Source organism: Lithobates pipiens, unplaced genomic scaffold (genome assembly GCF_037356315.1).
Source record: "Lithobates pipiens isolate NorthernLeopardFrog02 unplaced genomic scaffold, aLitPip1_a1.2 Scaffold_23, whole genome shotgun sequence".
Taxonomy (NCBI): Eukaryota; Metazoa; Chordata; class Amphibia; order Anura; family Ranidae; genus Lithobates; species Lithobates pipiens.
Window position 1 is genome coordinate 264493670 of NW_027507785.1, and position 21007 is coordinate 264514676.

The window sequence follows — 21007 nt, forward strand, 5'->3', positions numbered from 1 at the left end:
ACATCAAAGCTATTGGCTACTAGCCTGAATGTAGTCCCATCGTAACGAAATTACGTCATCACGTTCTGAAAGATTGGATTTTTCAACAACTTTGTCCGACCGTGTGTATGCAACAGTTTCGGGCAAGATCCGACAGACAAAATCCGACGGGCAAAATCCGACGGATTTGGTTGTGGAAATCTCCGACCGTGTGTACAGGGGCTAAGTGTTGTGACATTTGTATTGGGAACTATGCCTGGGCTGAGAATGTTAATTTACAGATAGTTGTTGTCTAGTGCTAGACTATCATGCTAATCTAGCCTTAAATTAGTTTTTTTGAGTTACTGATCTGTATTATTTATATAAATTAGGAGTTATAAAGGTTTTACAGTGTCAGTTACTCAAAACACAGCCAGGCAACTACCATTTTCAGAAGAAGGTCAGCAATGCCAGCTGTCATATTTCTCACAGTACAGAGTACAGGCTTCCCTAAAGTCCTATTCCAGACCAAACTTTTGTTTGAAGAGGGAACCCCTGTCAGGTTTTAATTGCTGTCTGTGTCCCCTTTAGAGATAATCATTCTAATTTTGCTGATGATCAATGTTACAAATGTCAAGGAATATGGGGAAAATCCAAAATCTGGAGCTACCACCAAAACAGGAGTAGAGGGGAAGTCTTACAATTGGGGCACTTGTTTCTGTCCTGGTCTATAGAGTGAATATCATTCATATTTGAAAGTTATCCTTTCACTTACTGCTCAGTCAACATGACAGGAAGTAAAGGGTAATCACCCAAATGACACACAGATGGCAAAAATAAGAAAAAAATCTGCGGTTTTAACCCTCCCCTACACTATACAAAATGAAAAAACGTTTGGCTTTAGATATACATTAAGGCCTTAAAAAAACTGTAAATTAAAAAAAAAAAATGTGTCAACAAACAAGCTAAAGTTAACAAATGGCATTGTGTTTAGGGTCTTGGGGTTCACAAACCTTTTCTCAAAGCTGTGATTCACTTGTGTGTATTAAATATGTACCTATTGACTCAGTTAATGCAGACAGATTTTGGCAGACAGTTAAATGTCACTTCTTAAGGTCAGTCATTTCATTACCTTGTGATCAGCATGTTATGGTCTAATAAAAGCGTAAACAGGTATGAAGGAAACATCCACTGGGCTAGCTCTTGTCCTCCTTAATTTAGTTATATGTTATGTAATAATCAATAAATAGCTGAAAAGTGTAACCAAGTGGCATAGGGTCATGACTTTTACCACTAATAGGGAGTAGGGGGTTCTTATGTTTGTATTAGGGTGTAAAAAGCATTCATATGTGACAATAGTCAAGAATTTCATCATGCAGCTTCCTGCCTATTCCCTTCCAGGGCTTGTTAGCAAATATGGAACATTATCCCTGGTGGTAATATTTCCTTTTGCAAACTCTGACAGTCAGACAGAAGTTCAAAAGCTTTTGCTGGAGTTTTCTAGGAGCAGGATGAGTTTACACAGCTCTTCTACAGCAATGGCAACTCTAGAGATAAGCAAAATTTTCATTGTATGCAGTGAAATTAATTGCGCTTTGGGTGACTGGAACATTTGAATTGGAATATTTTTAACTTGACCCTAACAACAAATTATTTCATAGATGTAGAGATATACAAAAATGATGATGGTACTCATCAAGGTACCAATACTTTATTTGGAAAATCTACAGTGGGCATGAGGGTATTACACTCCAGTAGTCCCCAGTCCTCTATTCAAGAACATACATTACAGCCAATTTTGGTGGTTAGACTTTCAACACAACTATTAAGATAGTAGAGAGCTTCATAGAAAATGTAATGTGCTACGCGATAGGCTACTAATAAGAGGCTATGCTGGGAGCACATTGAAGGAGGCCCACAACAAAGCAAAATCCAAATCACATGAATCTTTATTATGTGAAAGCTTGAATCCTAAAAAACAAGACACGGTTAAAATTATAACTCAATATACCAAGTGTAGTGCTACCCCTGGAGGAGCCGCTTAAAGGGATTGTAAACACTCGTGTTTCTTCACCTTAATGCATCCTATGCATTAAAGTGAAAAAACTTCTTTCACTGAGCAGCCCCCCTCGTTTTACTCACCTGAGCCCGTTCATTTCCCCACCGAAGACGCACTCTACCTCTCTGGCCAGGGTTCTCGGCTCTTGATTGGATAGATTGATAGCAGTGCAGCCATTGGCTCCCGCTGCTGTCAATCAAAACCAATGACGCAAGTGTCAGGTCTGGCATTCTGTATGTATGGACACAAATGCTGGACTCGGGAGTGTGCCCGCAAGGTAACCCTGAGGGTGAGCACTTCTCCTAGGGCAGCCTTTCTCAGCCTTTTCAACACAGAGGAACCCTTGAAATAGTTCTCCGGTCTCAGGGAACCCCTGCTAAAAATTTGAAATCTACAACTCATGATACATTGGTGTGATGGTCAGTGGGAAGAATTGTCCTTACACTTGTGGTCAGTTGGAAGAATTACCTCCTTACAGATAGCTAAAAAGATCAATGGTGTTAGTGGGAAGTTATCTAAGAGGCAGAAATTGCCCAATGCTGAAGGAACCCATAGCAACCTCTGGAGGAACCCTAGGGTTCCACAGAACCCTGGTTGAGAATCACTGTCCAAGGGGGTTTACCAATGCGGGGAGGAGCCCCGAGTGCCATTGGGGGACCCCAGAAGATGATGAACGGTGCCACTCTCTGCAAAATGAACTGCACAGTGGAGGTAAGTATGATATGTTTGTTATTTTAAAAAAAACTAAAAAAACAAGGGTTTACAACCCCTTTAAGTATTTTTGGTTCCCTACTCTCAACCCTAAGAACAGCCCCAGCCCCTCTTGACACACTCGGAAATAGTGTAAGTGCAATGACCAATGAGAAACATACGCTTTATAATAAAACACAGAAATTGTCTTTACTGCAATATTTCTGTAGAAAAGTAACAGACAATAATAGTATTTATAGTCAAGTAATCAACTGGAGAGCAATAACTGAGATTAAGCGCAATATAGCTCAATACTATATTCAGGCTGCTCTCAGTGGATTCAAAACCTGAGAATAACCTCAAAAGCAGAGGCAAACACTTCAATGACAAAAAATCACATTATGGCAATCTGTAACAGATTGATTACCTCTACTCAGATTGGCTCTATGGGTCCAGGCAGGAGGAGAGCAGATGTCAGGCCTCTCTCTTCTGCCCCGACACCACAGGGCCAACTACTAACACTGTACTTAAATCAACACTTAAGGAGTTAGCTTCCAAGGCAAACTACATATACTACATATACACATGCACACCTACTACATATACAGAGCCCTGGACATGTGTGCGTGCCCGTATGGCACCAGTAACTTCAGTCCCTTTGAAGAAGGATGAGGCCTTGGGTCTTCAGCTAGCCATTCTTGTTGGTGCACCTAAACCCCTGAATAGCAGGGCCAAACAGTACAACTGGCCTGGATTATCAAGTAAAGAATGCAGGATCTTCCTCAGCAAGGTGAAAGGACAATGGTGTCTGTATACAGTGTCTCTATATCTGGACGGCCTGGCGTCCTGTGGCACTACAGGTGTCAACAAGGTAACTAAGAGCAACAATTTCTGTATACAGTCTTCATAGAGCTGGATGAGCAAAGTGAAGCAACTCTAACTGTGTGCAGTGTCCTTGTTTCCTGCAAATATGCAAGTGCCCCCCCCCCCCCCCCACCAAATCCTGTGGTCAAGGCCCAAACGGCTGTCTTGGGACTTCTAGTGACCCTGGGACAGGCTGGGACTTATAGTGACCTGACTGGTCACCTCGCACTGAAGCACTTCACCCCGGTGTTGCAGGTATGCCTGGATCTCAACCTGAAATTCCCCTCTCTCAGGCTGGATGTCCTGACCGACTGTAGACACCTGGAACACCTCAAATGGAAGGTGGAAGAGCGCAATGTCTGTAAAATCCACCAGCTACGTGATGTCGTCATGGAGGAGTGGAAGAGGACTCCAGTGGCAACCTGTGAAGCACTGGTGAACTCCATGCCCAAGAGGGTTAAGGCAGTGCTGAAAAATAATGGTGGCCACACAAAATATTTACACTTTGGGCCCAATTTGGACATTTTCACTTAGGAGTGTACTCACCTTTGTTGCCAGCGGTTTAGACATTAATGGCTGTGTGTTGAGTTATTTTGAGGGGACAGCAAATTTACATTGTTATACAAGCTGTACACTCACTACTTTACATTGTAGCAAAGTGAGATTTCTTCAGTGTTGTCACATGAAAAGATATAATAAAATATTTTAAAAAATTTAAGGGTTGTACTCACTTTTGTGAGATACTGTGTATTGGTATTTGCTGAAGGAAGATCCAAAGGTGGCCATATATATGTGGGAGACCTAAGAAATAATTTTTTAAAGGGCCCCACTAATTTAAAAAACATTAGTTAAACAGGAACTCCAGTCATATTTGTGTTTATTAAAAGTCAGTAGCTACAAAACTGTAGCTGCTGACTTTTAATAAGCACTCACCTGTTCCAGGATCCAGCAATTTGCTCACCTAAGCCAACTGTGGGCACCTGGTGCTTTGTGAATGGTCCTTCAGTCTTCATGGACCTGTGATGAAGACTGCGGGGAGGGAGGAGAAAACTTTCCCACGAATCTCCTAGGCGATCTGAGTGGACACAGAAGCATGTACCTGTCACGACCAGGGGCCCACTCCCCTTCAAAAAAAAGTGCCATTTCGTAAAGAGAAGGGGATATCAAGTGGAACTTCCACTTTTGGGTGGAGCTCTGCTTTAAAAGCCATTATTGTGGAATCCAAACTGGGAGATCCTTTTAAAAGATTAGTAATATACAAATGTGGGTCCTGTAACTATTGCAAAAATATATAGCACTCCACACAATTGGCGTTGACCAATGGGGAACTTCTACTCAATAAACACTTTGTGAACTGCTGACATAGGCTACAGCTGTCCTGTTTTCCATGCTCTGTTGTTTCTCTAATTGTGGAACAAATGCTTTTGGGGTACAATGTGCCACTGACAATTCCAGAACATTGGGGACCATTTCTGTGACATTGAAGCTTAAGCATCCCTGTGCTAGAAGAGACTGAGCCCATATGAGCTCCCCAACTGGTCATACTGACATCAGTTGAGAAAATTGTTAAACTGAAGGGTCTGATGGAATAGCATTTCCTGGTTTCCTCTGTTGATCCACCACAGACTTCATTTAATTTGTTGTGTGATCACTATTGTTTTGTGAAGAGATCCTAATGTCCATTAACAAAGAAAAGCACATTGGAAATTTCCAAGTCACCACTTTGCCCATTTTACCATCGGAATTGCAATAACTAGCAACCCCATAACTCTGAGGCACAAGGCTGCCGAAAAGTGATAGGTTGGCAGGACTGTGGCTACTCTCTAAGATCGACAGGACCTTCTCTTTGGCCAGAAGATGGAGGTCTGTATTGTTTTGGAGCATGCCCCCAAGTACACCAGCTTGCAGTGGATGACGATCCACCCAAACTTCTTCAGCATCAGCACCTTCAGTACTTTTACTCTGTGAACTAGCAGTTATGACTTTGTTGCACCATTTGCAACAAGATGTCATCAAGTAGTATCCTTACACGCTTTTGTCCGATCTTTGAGACAACGGCAATAACTATTGAAAATGTACCCAGGGAAGTTGACAGTTCAAAGGATAAACATACAAACTGATAATGGATGTCTTCCACTGTAAACATAAGGTACTATTGATGTGTCCCGTAAATTGGAACATTTATTTTTTAAATTTATAGATAACATCCATTCTTCTGGAATTATTGTGCTGACTGAATCTACCTTGAAGCGTTAAACCTCAGATGTCTGGTCATTTTTTTACCAGAAGTATTGGGAAATAACCCGCCCCCGCCCCCCCCCCCCCCCAAACTTTTGATCCTGAGGAACTTTTGTGAGGAACTTTGTGTTTCTCCAACAGTTCTGAAATATAATTTAGTTGGATGCCTCTCTTGACTGGAGTTTCCAAAATCTTCATGCCAATGAACCCATCTTTTGGTAAGCAGTGAAATTATCATGATCCTGTAAGGTCAAAATCAATTCTGCAGTCTAAGATTTCCAGGAATTATACTGTGTGCTCCATTGGTCGGGTAACATGCCTGGCAAAGCATGTGAATGAAGCATCCACTAGTGGGGGTATATCAAGGGGCTTGACTTTATCTTCTCTAAAAGGATATCATTTTGCTAGATGATTCTGCATGGGTACATTTTACCACTCTCTCCACAACAGCTTCCTAATTTCTTGTATAAATAGAAGGGTGGGAACTTCCTTTTTCTGGTGCTTTGAAAAATGTTGCTGCTTTTTTGCAGGCTTGGGTGACTCCTTCCATGGGTAGCTTCCCTCACTGCCTCAACAAATGGTTGTATGAGGGTGAAGTCAGACCCCCTGAAGCAATCTTCTGGCTACTCTGACAAGGAACCCTCCCCACTGCTCCCAGAAAAAAAGAGGTAAAGGAAAAAAGGAACTGCCGCTCACTGGATATTTTTTTTTTCTGACCATTCTCTGAAAACCATAGAGCTCACTGTAGCTGAGGTATTATATTTTGACAGTAGGGAGACCTCCCTGCCATCAGAATATACTGATCAGCACTGCAGGCTGTAGCTGGCGGTGCTAATCATGCAGAAATTTTCCAACAGGTTGGTTTTACAGAAGTTGATTGATAAATCGACTTCTGTACAGCTAGCCTGCCCCATACATGGATTAAAATTCTGACAGTCTTTGCTGAACTGGATGAATTTTGATTCATGTATGGCTGGCTTAAGGATGTGAAGGAGGGGCACACAGACAGGCAGGGCTGGGGGAAAGGATTTTTGTCTACTTAGGTGAAGGTGCATTTTGACATTGTGCATTCAAAATTGTGTGTGCGCTTACAATGATTTAAAAGCCCCTACAGGTCAGCAGTTTAGAGTTATGCAGAAGCACTGGAACTAAAATTATTGCTCTAACTCTGGCATGCATGCCAATATATAACATGTGTAGGACAATGGCCGTTTACATATGTAGATGTCCTACATTTTTTGTAGGTGTGGGTGTGACAGGTTCTCTTTATGGAGACACCAAAGGTCTATTAGACCCTGGACGTCTCCTTTCTGATAAACTGCAGCTGATGGAACACAGACCGTGTTCCATCAGCTGCTTTCCCCATCACTGATCCCAGAGAATGACAGCTCTGGTCCAGGAAGTGATGTCATACACCAAACTTCCTGGTGTATGTACAGGAGGGAGGCTGAGTAGACAGAGGGAGGCTGAGTGGATGGAGGTCTGCTGGACTCCCACCGCTCCCCTTCCCAGGGACAACCGACCATGACTGTACTGGGCCCGAACATGGAGGGAGGTCACGTGGGGGCGGCACATCATGGAAGTGATAGGCAGCTTCACTGCCGCATTTATCACTTCAACATGAAAGCCAACAGTCCACTTTACTAAAGTACACATACTGTACAGTGTGAAAAAAAAACACGTCTGCAGCACTGTAAAAATCCAAGTGGTTGGGGATTCAGATTTTACCTCCCCCCTATCCTGGCTCCCTAAGGCAGCTGCTTAAGCTGCCTTATAGTATTGCTGGCCCTGCATGCAGGCCATCAAGAGGACAATGGGTCCAGTTATTTCTCTGAATCGCTGAACAATAGTGTCTGACCATAAGTTGTGAAAATAAAGGCATCTCAGCAGAGCCATGTGGATTTACTCAATCCACAGACAAATGGAAGGGGAAGTAAAGCTTTTTCAATGGGCAGGAATACCGGATTCGGCTGCATTTATCAGATACCGTAGAATAGATCTTTGGTATGTATTCATGGGTATACAAGTAGAAGACAGGTGTAGGAGGAAAAAGGCATGAGGAAGTGGAAAATCTGTAGATTTTTGGGAAAATTCTCTAACCTTTGACCAAAAGGGTAGGACAGAGCAGGGTCAGCAGACAAAAATGGACATTTTTAGTTTGACAGATATGGCTCCAGATGATTTCAGTAGGGTATGAGTTTGGCATCTGAACTTCTTTTGAAGTCTGACGAGCCTAATTAATTTGGAGGAGTGCGGGGGGTTAACTCATTAGTGTGATGTCTGGAAAATAAAAATATAAAAGAACACTGAATGTAAAAAACACACCTCCTTAAATAAAATTTGATGTTTTTAGGCTAATTTCAATAAGCAAAATTAAGAATATCTGCTTTGGCAACATTTCACTGACAGTGAAATTATTTTCTCCAAAATAGCTAAGTTTTTAGTGGTAGATTAGTAGATAGATAAATAGATTCTGCATAGTTAGAAAAATCATGTAAGGTTTTCGTCACATCTGTTTGGTCGGAAAACGTGTACAACGTGTTCCCGATCCACAGGGTGGTGCACTGCACTTTAACAGATGCGTGGGGGTGCCATGACACCCCCATGTGTCTGTAACCGTGGCATAATTTGTGATTCAATGCAACTTCCTTTCAGTTAGGGCAGCCCACTGAAATGAATGGGTTGCCCTACCTGCAACATGCCCACGCAGATGCACTTGCACAAGTCTGAATGGAGCCTAAAGCAAAGACTGAAGATAGTTTTAAATGACGGTTTAATATTTTCCATCAAGGCACCAGTATTTGATAAACCATAACCAAATGTAATCCATCCGTCATTTCCCTCTATTGGGCACGCTGTGACAATACTCCACCCCTTTCTGGCCCCCTCCCCTTTCCATTTCTGCTTTTAACATATAAAAGGCAGCGTGGATCAAAGCACCTTAACCACATAACATGGAATTATGTTATGTGAGATCTTATCTGATATTTCCTTTTGAGATTTGATGTAAAACTTCTACTCAACTTTGAGCAGATTTTACGCCTACGATGGCAGGGGTCCAGTACCTGCAGGATTGCTCACTAAGGTATTTGTTACTAATACTGTTCAAATTAAAATTACATTTAATATTGAACTTTTTTGTTTTCCTGTCTCAGACTTCAATAGCGCCCTAATCAAATGAAGAAACACAGTTCAATTTTCTATTGCTGTCTTTATGAAATCTCCTAAAGCTTCTCTGTGTTTTTTTCTTTTTAGAGCGAAGATGCTTTTAATCCTACTGGCTCTGCTGTCACTTGCCAAATCAGGTATATGTTAAAACTTTTAATTAATAGTAAAGTATTTATGTAATTAATAGTGAAGTATTTATGGAAGTATTTCTAAAATTCAATATAGCTAAAGCATATTATTTTAAAGTATATCTAAACCCAAGAACACAAATGTCAGATATTGCAGTTTACTAGTCCTTGGTAGCTGAATTTGTTTTTTTTTCTTTGCAAGAACAAAAACATTCCCGTTGATCATGTCAGAAATCTAGAGTCATTGTAACTCTCTGTGTACCGAACTGAAATCCCAAATAATCTCATCAGCTTTGCCCAGCTGTCTACCATGAACAACAGAACACCTCCCACTTTGCTACGCAGAAGAGCAGAGGGGGAGGTGTTCTGTAGCCCAAATCCAGAGAGCAGCCAAGAATAACAGCGCTGCTTCTCTGTGCCGTAGATACAGTTCAGTAAGTGTGTCACCCTAGGACAGGAAGTGTGTTAGCAGCAGGATCACCAAATTAAAAGTATGGAAAAATGCCTAAAAAAACAAATGCAGCTACCGCATCTAAGGGATGGTAAGCTGCAATATGTTGAAAAAATAAAGCAGATGTGCCCAATAAGATGAGAACATTTTCAGAGCTACCTGGGTGCGGAAAGGCTGTCGCACAGCTGCAATGGCGATCTTGAAAAGAGATAGTCCTCAACTCCTTGCTTGCTCTTTAAAATAGAAATCAGAATTTATTGGTTCTCCATAAAAGACACAGTATTAAATCAATAAATTCTGAAGATAAAGAGCAAGCAAGGAGTTGCGAACTATCTCTTTTCACAAAGCTGCAATATGTTACCTTTTTGTTCCTGGGTATAGGTACACTTCATCCCACGTTCACATCGTTCCAGTTTGACATGCGATTTGACATGTCAAATCGCTGGCTATTGCCGGCAACAGCATTGTCCGAATCCTGCACTACTTTTGGTTTTTGGTGACTTCAGGGGCGATTTCAATAGACGCAGCACAGATGTCTTTGAAATCGCTCCCGAAGTCAGACTGACATGTGGGTTTGAAATCGTGCGAGTCCAGCTTTCAAACACGCATCAGTGTGAACCTAGGCTAAAACAAGAACAGAATTTTTTGTTTTACAAGTTCTGAATTTTAATAAAGCAATGTCTTACCAAAATGAATTAACATTTTGATGTCAAAATAATTATTTTTCAAAATAACTGTCGAAATGTTTGGGGGGAAATGCATAAAATATGTCAACTGCATAATTCAAGCCCAAACTAATAAGCGTATCAAGAGGACATTCCACCCAAATCTTGTGGTTCAGTATTTGGCAGATGCTGATAAATTGAATCACTCATAACTTTTTATTAGATTTGTGGACACTTTTGGGGAGATCTCTGCTTCTCAGTTCCCAGGTTTGTCAGAGTCCATTATGATGGGATAGCCTTCCTTGTTGGCTTTTCAGTTTTCATTACATGTACACTGTAATCAGGGCTGTCTTTAATATTGATTGGACCCTGGGCAAACATTTTCTTGGCCCCCCCCCATGCAATTTCACTCTCAACCTATTTTGAGACATACAATAAATATCAGCTAGACTTAAAATCTGTTTACTGTATCAGATCAGACAGCAATTGTGATTGGTTGCCAGCAGTTACAGCATATCAATACTGCTTACTGACTGGTTGCTAGAGGTTACAGCACACATTAAGGCTCACTGATTAGTTGCTAGAGGTTACAGCACATCCTCTCCTCACTGCAGGGGAGCATGATATACATATGAATGCTGCCTTTACATATCAATGCCGCCTACCGCAGCTATTTACTTAGAAATGCAGCCGCTATTTACATATGAATGCCAGTTATTTAGATGTAAACAAAGGGTCTGCAAGTGAGTCATATGTACACAACAGTAGGGCAGAGCTGGGCAGCATTAGTACCAGCACTTCATACTGAGATATAGGGACACAGCACAGAACTAAAACATCAAGGGACAAGGGAATTTACACTGAGACAAGTATGAGGCAGCTGCTTTGGGTCCCACAACAATGACAGGGCCCAGGGCAGCTGCCCCTTTTGCCTTGCCTTAAAGACGGCCCTGACTGTATTAAGGAAATTGTAGCAGTTAGAGTGCATCTACAAGAAATGTATTCAAGCATCATAATGATCACATAATATAACATATTTTTTTGGAGCCTCACAGGACTTTTCCATCTGACTTATGTTATGGCACCCTGTATTGCCTCATACACACGATTGGATTGTCAACAACCTCACATCCAACATTTCCCGTCGGAAAGTCTGATCGAGTGTACGGGCCTTTAGCTTGATCTGTGTCTAAACCACAGCTCCTCTGAAAAGTGATCCGAACACAGATTTTGACAAAGTTTGACAGGTGGTAAGGAAGCCACGTGATGTCTCCTACCTGCCTGTTTTAACCCTATAATTGCCACACAATCACATACACTACACGCAGTTGCAGGGAATTTGCTGTGTTCCCTATTTTCTTATATGGTTAGTGTTTGGTGCGCTTGCAGCCCCCGGAGCAAGTCATGTCAGATCATATTTGCTGTGGGTGCAAAGTGAAGTATTGCGGCTGATGCCTTTGCAGCTCTGGGAAGGACAGTTAGGGAGTGCTAAAAATGTGGCTCAACCACACTTTTTTAACACGCTCAACAAGTCTAAACAAATCCTAAATCTCTGAAACTTTGTGTTTTATGATGTGGTCATTATAGTAGCAGTCTATGAAAGTTTATTCCAGTAAAGCAGGCCTTAGATGAGGGGTAGGCAACCTGGGACCCCCCAGCTGTTGTGGAACTACATTTCCCATGAGGCATTGCAAGGCTGGCAGTTACATTTACTCCCAGAGGCATTAAGGGACTTGTAGTTCTGCAACAGCTGGAGGGCCCAAGGTTGCCTACCCCTGCCTTAGATATTGCAATTCTCTTTCCGTCTACCACGCGTTGCTTGATTCCCGCATCAACACAATAAATGTTGATGGGGGAATCCCTCCCACATTGCTAATGTATTCTGCTGGCGGAAAGCCTTCCCGGCCTGCATAACATAATAATTAGTGTTGCCAACTATAGCCGGCAGCACTAATCGATTGAGAAAAACAGGCTGGTTCACATGGGGCACATGCATCCATGCCCTGTGTGATCACTGTGTTTACCCACAAGGGGATGCACAGGTGTTCCATCCATCCCGTGTGGGCAGTCCTATTAAATTCACTTAGGATGCAGCAACTGCATGTGGTATCTGTGCAGGTACGGGTGCACAGCACACAATTGTTATTTCGTTTAAAAATTAAATTGTAAGGAAATAAATCAAAATGCTTAAAAAAATGTAACAGCAACCTTGTCAACCCACACATACACATAACTGCAAATTTGGGGAACACACATGTATGTAAACAACAATTGCGCCACAAATGTCAAAGCGATAATTCCAGGGACAAAATCTTTAGCTAACTTTAAACTGATAACCTGTAAAAACGTTTAAAGACACACCTATGGATAATTTTGGGTACTGTAGTTTTTTACCATTTCATGGGCACATGCTATTTTACTGCTTGATACGTTTGGTATCTATTTTATCAAAACAGCCCCTTCTTTTAGATTGGTTCAATAATTGTGATTTTTTTTTTCAATAACCTTTTTTATTTATCAACCTTTTTTGTATTATTTATACATCACCTTGTTTCAGGTAGAGCGCCATAGCTACCATCATTGCTTTATCACCTTTATTCCAACCTATTAGGCTGGTAATATTAGGTAGCGGCCGCCCCTTTGTTTATTATTGGGTGTAACCTAATTTTTTCCATAGCGCAACCCCACCTCTCTTATTATATTGGTATTTAATCACATTTGTGTGTATCAAAGTTCATTTTAGAGCACCTTTTCATAATAATATGCCTTTAATAAACTGTTGCATGAATATTGCAGCTGCCGCCATTTTATTCTAAAGGGCTTTTGTTTTCAGAAAATACATTTTTTGGGGGTTTATGGTAATTTTCTAGAAAAAATGCAACAAGTGTGCAAAATATTTAAAAATAGCCCTGATTAACAAGTGGTTCAAGCAAGTCAAATGGTTTTCCAAAGAAGGTCAACTGCAAGTCCAATGTGTCCATAGTGAATTTTGAAGGATCTTAGAAGCATCTCAAGTTGGTATCATAAGCAAGCTGTATTTGTCCATAAGTACAAGGTGTTTTTTGCCAGGGGTGCAACATCTGTGGGGTCACATTATGATAACATAAATGTGCCAGCATCTTAAGGGCCATGTTAAGGTATTTTATTTTGTACCCGACTGACTATAATTTGGGCCATGGAAATATTACAGAGGTACCATGTTCATACATAGGTGTAGGTAATATATAGTAGGGGGACCATGTGGACCATGCAGATATTACAAGGGGACCATGTTAGCATATTGTTGGAGGTATCATATAGTACCGTAGAAAGATATTGAAAAGCAGCTACAGATGGGCAGAGCACTGGATTGAGTAGGGACTCAGCTATGTATAATGAGCGTGGGGGGGGATTTTATATCTGAATTGCAGGGAATGCATTGCGGTAAAAAGTTTTAGGCTTTAGAACCACTTTAAGATTACTTAACCACTTGCCGCCCGCCCTGTAGGCAATTGACGGTGGCAAAGTTGTTTCATAATCCTGATCGGACGTCATATGACGTGATCAGGATTATGAGCCGCTGCGCGCCCCCGGGGGCGCACATCGCGGTGATCGTTGTTGCAGGGTGTCAGTCTGACACCCGGCAACTACGATCTCGGTAAAGAGTCTCCGACGGAGACTCTTTACCACGTGATCAGCCGTGTCCAATTACGGCTGATCACAGTGTAAATGGGAAGAGCCGGTGATCGGCTTTTCCTCACTCGCGTCTGTCAGACGCGAGGAGAGCCGATCGGCTGCTCCTCTGACAGGGGGGGTCTGTGCTGATCGATTATCAGCACAGCCCCCCCCCAGGATGCCCACACTGGACCACCAGGGATGCCACCAGACCACCAGGGAAAAGGTAATCCTCCCTAGACCACCAGGGATGCCAGTCAGCACAATGGATGCCAATCAGTGCCCATAATGGATGCCAATCAGGGCCCACAATGGGCATCACTGATTGGCATGCATTATTGTTTGGCACTGATTGGCATCCATTAGTACAGTATAACACCAATGCCGCCTATGAGTGCCCACCTGTGCCGCCTATCAGTGCCCATCTGTGCCGCCTATCAGTGCCCACCTGTGCCGCCTATCAGTGCCCACCCATGCCCATCTGTGCCACCTATCCATGCCCATCTGTGCCGCCTATCCATGCCCATCTGTGCCGCCCATCCATGCCAATCCATGCCAGCTATCAGTGCCAATTTGTGCCACCTATCAGTGTCCATCCGTGTCGCCCATCCGTGTCGCCCATCAGTGCCGCCTATCAGTGCCGCCTATCAGTGCCACATATCAGTGTCCATCAATGCCACCTCATCAGTGCCACTTCATTGGTGCCACATCATTGGTGCCCATCAGTGCCGCCTTATCAGTGCCCATCAATGAAGGAGAAAACATACTTATTTACAAAGTTTTGAAACTGAAACAAAAAACCTTTTTTTTTTCAAAATTTTCGGTATTTTTTTATTTGTAGCGCAAAAAATAAAAACCGTAGAGGTGATCAAATACCACCAAAAGAAAGCTCTATTTGTGGGAAAAAAATGATAAAAATTTGATTTGGGTACAGTGTAGCATGACCGCGCAATTGTCATTCAAAGTGCGACAGCGCTGAAAGCTCAAAATTGGTCTGGGGAGGAAGGTGTTTAAGTGCCCTGTATTGAAGTGGTTAAAGTAATCTTAAAGTTGAAACAGCAACTTCTATTTCTAACATAAATTTTTAAAGTGGTTCTAAAGGCTGAAGGTTTTTACCTTTGCATACTCTATGCATGAAGGTAAAGAACCTTGAGTGTGTAACTCCCCCCACAGCCCCCTAGTACTTACCTGAGCCTGATCGCGATCCAGCGGTGTGCATGAGAGCAGCTGCTCTCCCGGGTCTCTGCTTCACAGCCAGTAAGGAGGGAACGGGGGGGGGGCATTCTGTGAATCTTATGGGGGTCACTCAGAGAAGAGGAGGGGCCAGGAGCACCAGCGGGGAACCGAGAAGAAGAGGTTTGGGGCTGCTCTGTGCAAAACCATTACACAGAGCAGGTAAGTATAACGTGTGTTATTTAAAAAAAAAATACCTTTACCATCACTTTAACTTTTCTCTTGCTAGTTTAAGGTCATGTTTCTGTGTTCTTAATCTTAGCTGTAGAAGGGCGGTTTTTTCTAAATGAAGCTAAAATAAAGAACAAGGCGACATAACCTTAAAGTGGTAGTAAACTATGTTACATCACTTGTACCTACAGGAAAGCTTTTAATAAGGTACTTACTTGCACCGTTTAGGAGATATTCAGAGTGCATGCAGCCGGTGACATCACCAGCACATGTGCTCTGAAGGTCGAGCTTGCAGTGCTGAGTCTTCAGTGCCCGTGCCGTAAACAGCAGCTCCTATGCACATGCGCTGGAGTGATGTCATTACGCCCCTGGCCACTCATGTAGCCGGAGGCTGCAAACCCAGAAGGAAGATGGGGGGAAGATGTCAGCCCTGTCAGCGGTGACAACGTGGTCCTGGGGGGCTTCGTTCTAAGGGAATTTTCTCATAACGCACTAGTATGCGATGCATATTAGTACATTATGACATTGCTTTGCAGGGATTTTTTTCTTTTCAACCAACTGCAGTTTACTACCACTTTAAACTAGCAAAGTTCAAAATTAACCATAGAAAATATTAATTACAGAAAAATTTGTTGATGTTCAGAAAAGACTTCAGGCAGAGGTAGTAAGTTAGTCAATAGTAAGTGAATGTAAACATGCAGTTTATTATCAAAAATAATATGTAGATCATTTACAGTATATTATTTCCAAATGGATAATTCATTGCCATAAATTGATAGTTTAAAGTAGAAGCCCCATTGCTTATCAATTTACAGTTTTGCTTTTTGGATATGAGGATTCTTATTTTAAAATCACATGTATGTTTTAAAGGAAATATTGGCTTTTAATATAAATCACAATGAAAACTGATTATATGGTAAATACAGTTAAATGAATACTTGGAGAGAGCAGCATTCATAGGTTACCTTGTAACTAGTCAAATGCTGTCTTGTAAAAGACCAACCACCATGTATTTTATTTATTTTTTTCCAGATCACCACGACCATTCCGAATGTAAGGATAAAGATTCAAGTAAGTCTGGAATAAGGGAATATAATCACCATACAATTAGTGCAAAGTCTGAATAGAATTGTTTAGAATGTTTAATTGCTACAGATTCCTGTTAAATTAAAAAGTAATTAGATAAGAGCTAGGTGAAAGGTTCTTCAGGTCGAATGAATTCATTATCAACCTAGCAGTTCTGTACTTAACTCCTAGGTGCTGATGGGTACGCAAATATACAGCCTCTCCGCGGGTGGGCAAAAGAAACATAAGAAACAAAGTTTGGTCTATAGATACACTTTAAATTCATAACTTGTAGTGTCCCTCTTATCCCTCCTGTATTGATTTGTATTGTAAGTTGGCGCTATATAAATTCTGAATAATAATAATAATATGAAGCTATAGGGTTGATGCATTAATACTAAAGAAAGTGAAAATAGCACAAAATTGCAGTTGTGTCCCAAGCAATCATTTCAATTCTTTTTTATTGTTTTCCCCAGAAATAAATGGTAAAATCTGTTTGGTTCCTATTGGTTACAACTCAAGCTCTGTGTGTATTTTCAATTATCATTTATAATGTAATGTAAGTCCCTGGCGCAGACATTTTTACACAGTGACTCATCGCATGGATTCAAACTCGAATCAGAATGTATACAAACTTGCAACAAGTAATTTCAATCTGGGTATCAATGAAAGTGAAAGGGAAAGTAGAGCGATCACGGGGGGCAGCACTGAAACTGGCAGACAGCATAGAAAAGTTTACAGGACGAGGGTGGTGTGCAGATCCAGCAAGAGATAAGTACAAATATTTGAAATACTGCAAAATAAAGGGCCCTCAAGATAACGCCTAACACGAAATTGTATTGATCAAAAAAGTAAAAAAAAAAAAAGAAAGGAATTGAACAAACAAAATGAACGGAGTGGCAGCCATCGGTAAATGCATAATAAGAACTGAGAATACAAAACCTGTCTCAGCTCAACCAGCCCAAAAACATAAAGGTAGCCCACTGTAATAAACTTGGAAAAGTCCTGCGCAAATATGCCAAAAAAATAGTCCTTGAAACTGCTAAGTGCAAAAAACGTGTAAATAAATATATATAAATTAAAAGTCCATATAATCATAAGCACCAATAATAAAAATAAGTTGATGAAAACGGTGATATAAAATCCCAGGAATAAGGGCTCTCAGAACTCTCACCTCAAAAAGAAGAAAACCAAGCACATCACAAAAGGGGTATCCCACTCCACTCCTCGTATCCAGCCACCAAAGGGATCCTTTACTGTGCCAGATCAAAGATGATGATTTCCATATTAGGCCACTAGAGGGCCATTAGTAGCATATATACTTATTGCGATGACCTGGAGGGTATTTTCTGTAATAAACAGCTCAAATAAAAGAGGGGGGAAGGAGAGAGAAGGGAAGCTCCAATGGTGTAGTATTTAGAGTAAAATAATCGTTTTAATAATATAAAAGCAAATCGGACTCTCACATTAGGAAAGAAAACAACAGCACAAGAAGTAAAAAAATGGTGGTGTGGCGTCTTCCGCCACTTCACTTCCGGTATGTCCTACGGCCACTCCCTACGCGTTACGTCAGAACACGTGACTTCTTCAGGGGATTGTGATAGCCCACTGTAGGTATCAAAATAGCAAAAATGTTATTAGATATTTATATACAGTGCTTTGAAAAAGTATGTATACCCCTTGAAATTTTCCAAATTTTGTCATGTTACAACCAAAATTGTAAATGTATTTTATTGGGTTTTAATGTGATAGACCAACACAAAGTGGTACACAATTGTGAAGTGGAATAAAAAAGGGTTTTCCAATTTTTTTACAAATAAATATGTGAAAAGTGTATCGTAAATTTGTATTCAGCCCCCCTGAGTCAATACTTTCCAGAACCACATTTCCCTGCGATTACAGCTGCAAGTCTTTTTGGGGATGTCTCTACCAGCTTTGCACATCTAGAAAGTGACATTTTTACTCATTCTTCTTTGCAAAATAGCTCAAGCTCTGAATATGCTTTGATATAAACCATTCCATTGTAGCTCTAGCTGTATGTTTAGGGTCATGGTCCTGCTGGAAGGTGAACCTCTGCCCCAGTCTCAAGTCTTTTGCAGACTCTAACAGGTTTTCTACCAAGATTGCCCTGTATTTGGCTCCATCCATCTTCCCATGAACTCTGACCAGCTGCTGTGGACAAATTCTCCCACCTAAGCTGTGGATCTCTGCAGCTCCTCCAGAGTTACCATGGGCTACTTGGCTCCTTCTCTGATGAATGCTCTCTTTTCCCAGCTTGTCAGTTTAGGTGGATGTCCATGTCTTGGTAGGTTTGCAGTTGTGCCAAGCTCTTTCCATTTTCAGATGATGGATTGAACAGTGCTCTGTGAGATGTCCAAAGCTTGAGATATTTATATATATGTGTGTGTGTGTTTTTTTTTAAATTAAAACAAACAAACAAAATTTAAACCACGCATTACAAACTATCACTTTTATCTTCCAGTGACTGTTTCGTGTTCCACACCTGGCAGCCATATGATTGCATCCCAAACAATGTAAGCATAACAGCATAATGATGTGTTTAAATGTTGTTACAATATTGGCTTCCCCAGAATTTAGCACAATCAGATTTTCTTTTTTTTTTTTTTCTTTTTTTTCTTTCATGTTTTTTTGTTTTTTTTATGAAAAGTAAAATTCTTACTGGTTGCTGTGGAGAAATAACTCCAGTACTTGGTACTGATTCTATGACACATTAGGCCATGTATATCGTTATTTTGTAGAAGTAATAAGTATATGTTCTTACAGAGTTGTGTGTCCATCAAACTGTTCAAAGGAAAAGGTTCATGGATCAGACATCTATACTGATGTAAGATTACACATATCATATATTCCATTTGTCACAGTAAAAAAAAAATGGTCATAATGTTTATAAAAAATAAATGTTTTTATTAGAAATCTTCAATCTGTGGAGCTGCATTACATTCAGGAATTATTACAGAACGTGGGGGAGCAGCATGTTTTAAGAAGACATCAGGGCTACATGAATACCATGGGACAACAAGGAACCAAATCAGTTCTCTTGGACATGGTCCCTGGTATGCTTCCTTTGTCGTCACACCACCACATAAGGATTTTATATTGACAGGTAATATTGTGAAAAAGAAATAAATTATGAGATTTACACTGTCTGACGTTTAGTATCCGTAGGACAAAAATGTGTTTTTACTCAGTGACATATTTTCACAAGCAATTCAGACCAGAATTAGGTCATGTTTTTGAAGTTGAAATCCAAAATATCAGTTTGCTATTGTTCCCAGACTACAAAAAGGTCTTTCAGTTTACCAGAACAGCTGTAGTACTAGTAATTGGGGGGGCTTCTAAAAATCAACTGAGGGTCTTAATTTGTGGTCCTGATCTACTGACATCAGCACCATTACAGTTTAATCCTAAATTTCCACTTCAACAAACAAAAAACTTTACAATAAAAAACAAAAACAAAAAACTGGAATCACATGTTTCTATGTAGGGGTTCTAGGTAATGCTAAGCATGTTCACGGAACACTAATGCCCTAGGTCTTCTGAGAAAATGAACACAACCTTATGATTTTATTTTTTTAAATAACGAAGATTCAAGAAAACCTAAACCTGGGCTCAGTGTATCTAAATCTTCCTAAAAAAATGGCCTCAATCAGTTGAATACAGCTGCACTCACTATAGTCCACATAAGCAGGGCTTTTCTTCTCAGAGAATAGGTGCAGGAACTCAACCATCCCTGCCACACACACATACCTGCCAAATGGCATCAAATAGTAGCTCTTCCCTCTGCATACAACCCCCTCCCTCCACTGCCCTCATCTTCTCCCCCCTCCTTAAAAGCTCCACCATCTGTCATATGTCTTACTTTTGTTGCAATATTAAGCTGAAACACCTATTCGGCTGTAGTACCTCCCAGCATACTATACTATACTATAGTCACTTGCAAGGGAGATCATGCAGTAGGAACATCAACAACTGGTCACCAGGGAAAAAATGGAGACCACAGAGGGTGCAGCCTACCAGGCACCCTCTCCTGCCCATGACTGCACTGAACCCTGGGTACTTGTTCTGTATCTCCCTTGTCCCTGTCCGGCACTCACTGGGATCTGCGCAAGAAACTTGACCTGTGAGAGCTACTGGGAGATAAACTATCACTTGTAAACGCAGAAGCTGGACTTCAGTGTTACTAAGTGGTAGTGGTGAGCAGGGAACAGAAGACCTGAGCCAGAGGTGATGGAACTGAGTTCCCCCTGGTTCCTGCTGAAAAAAAGCCCTGCACATAAGAATATAAATGACAAATTAAAACGGAAAATGTGTTGCGCGGTCAAATAAAGTGCAAAATGCTTTCACATACTTCATAAATAAACAAATATAATAAATAATTCAATAATTAATATTAAAATCAATGAAACAACACCAAACACTGTAAGCGAAGAATTAATAGTCCCAGCAATTTCTGAAACTTGTAAGTCAAAAAAATAAATTTGAGTGATAGAATTATGTACAATATTGTGAAATTGCTCCACTAGTGTATTTAACACTCAAGTCCAGTGCCTCTTACCAGAAACAAAGACCTCTTACCGGTCTAACTTCAATACAGTTTCACTACAACCTAGTCACATCAGAGTTAGCCTAGCAGCCGTAAACA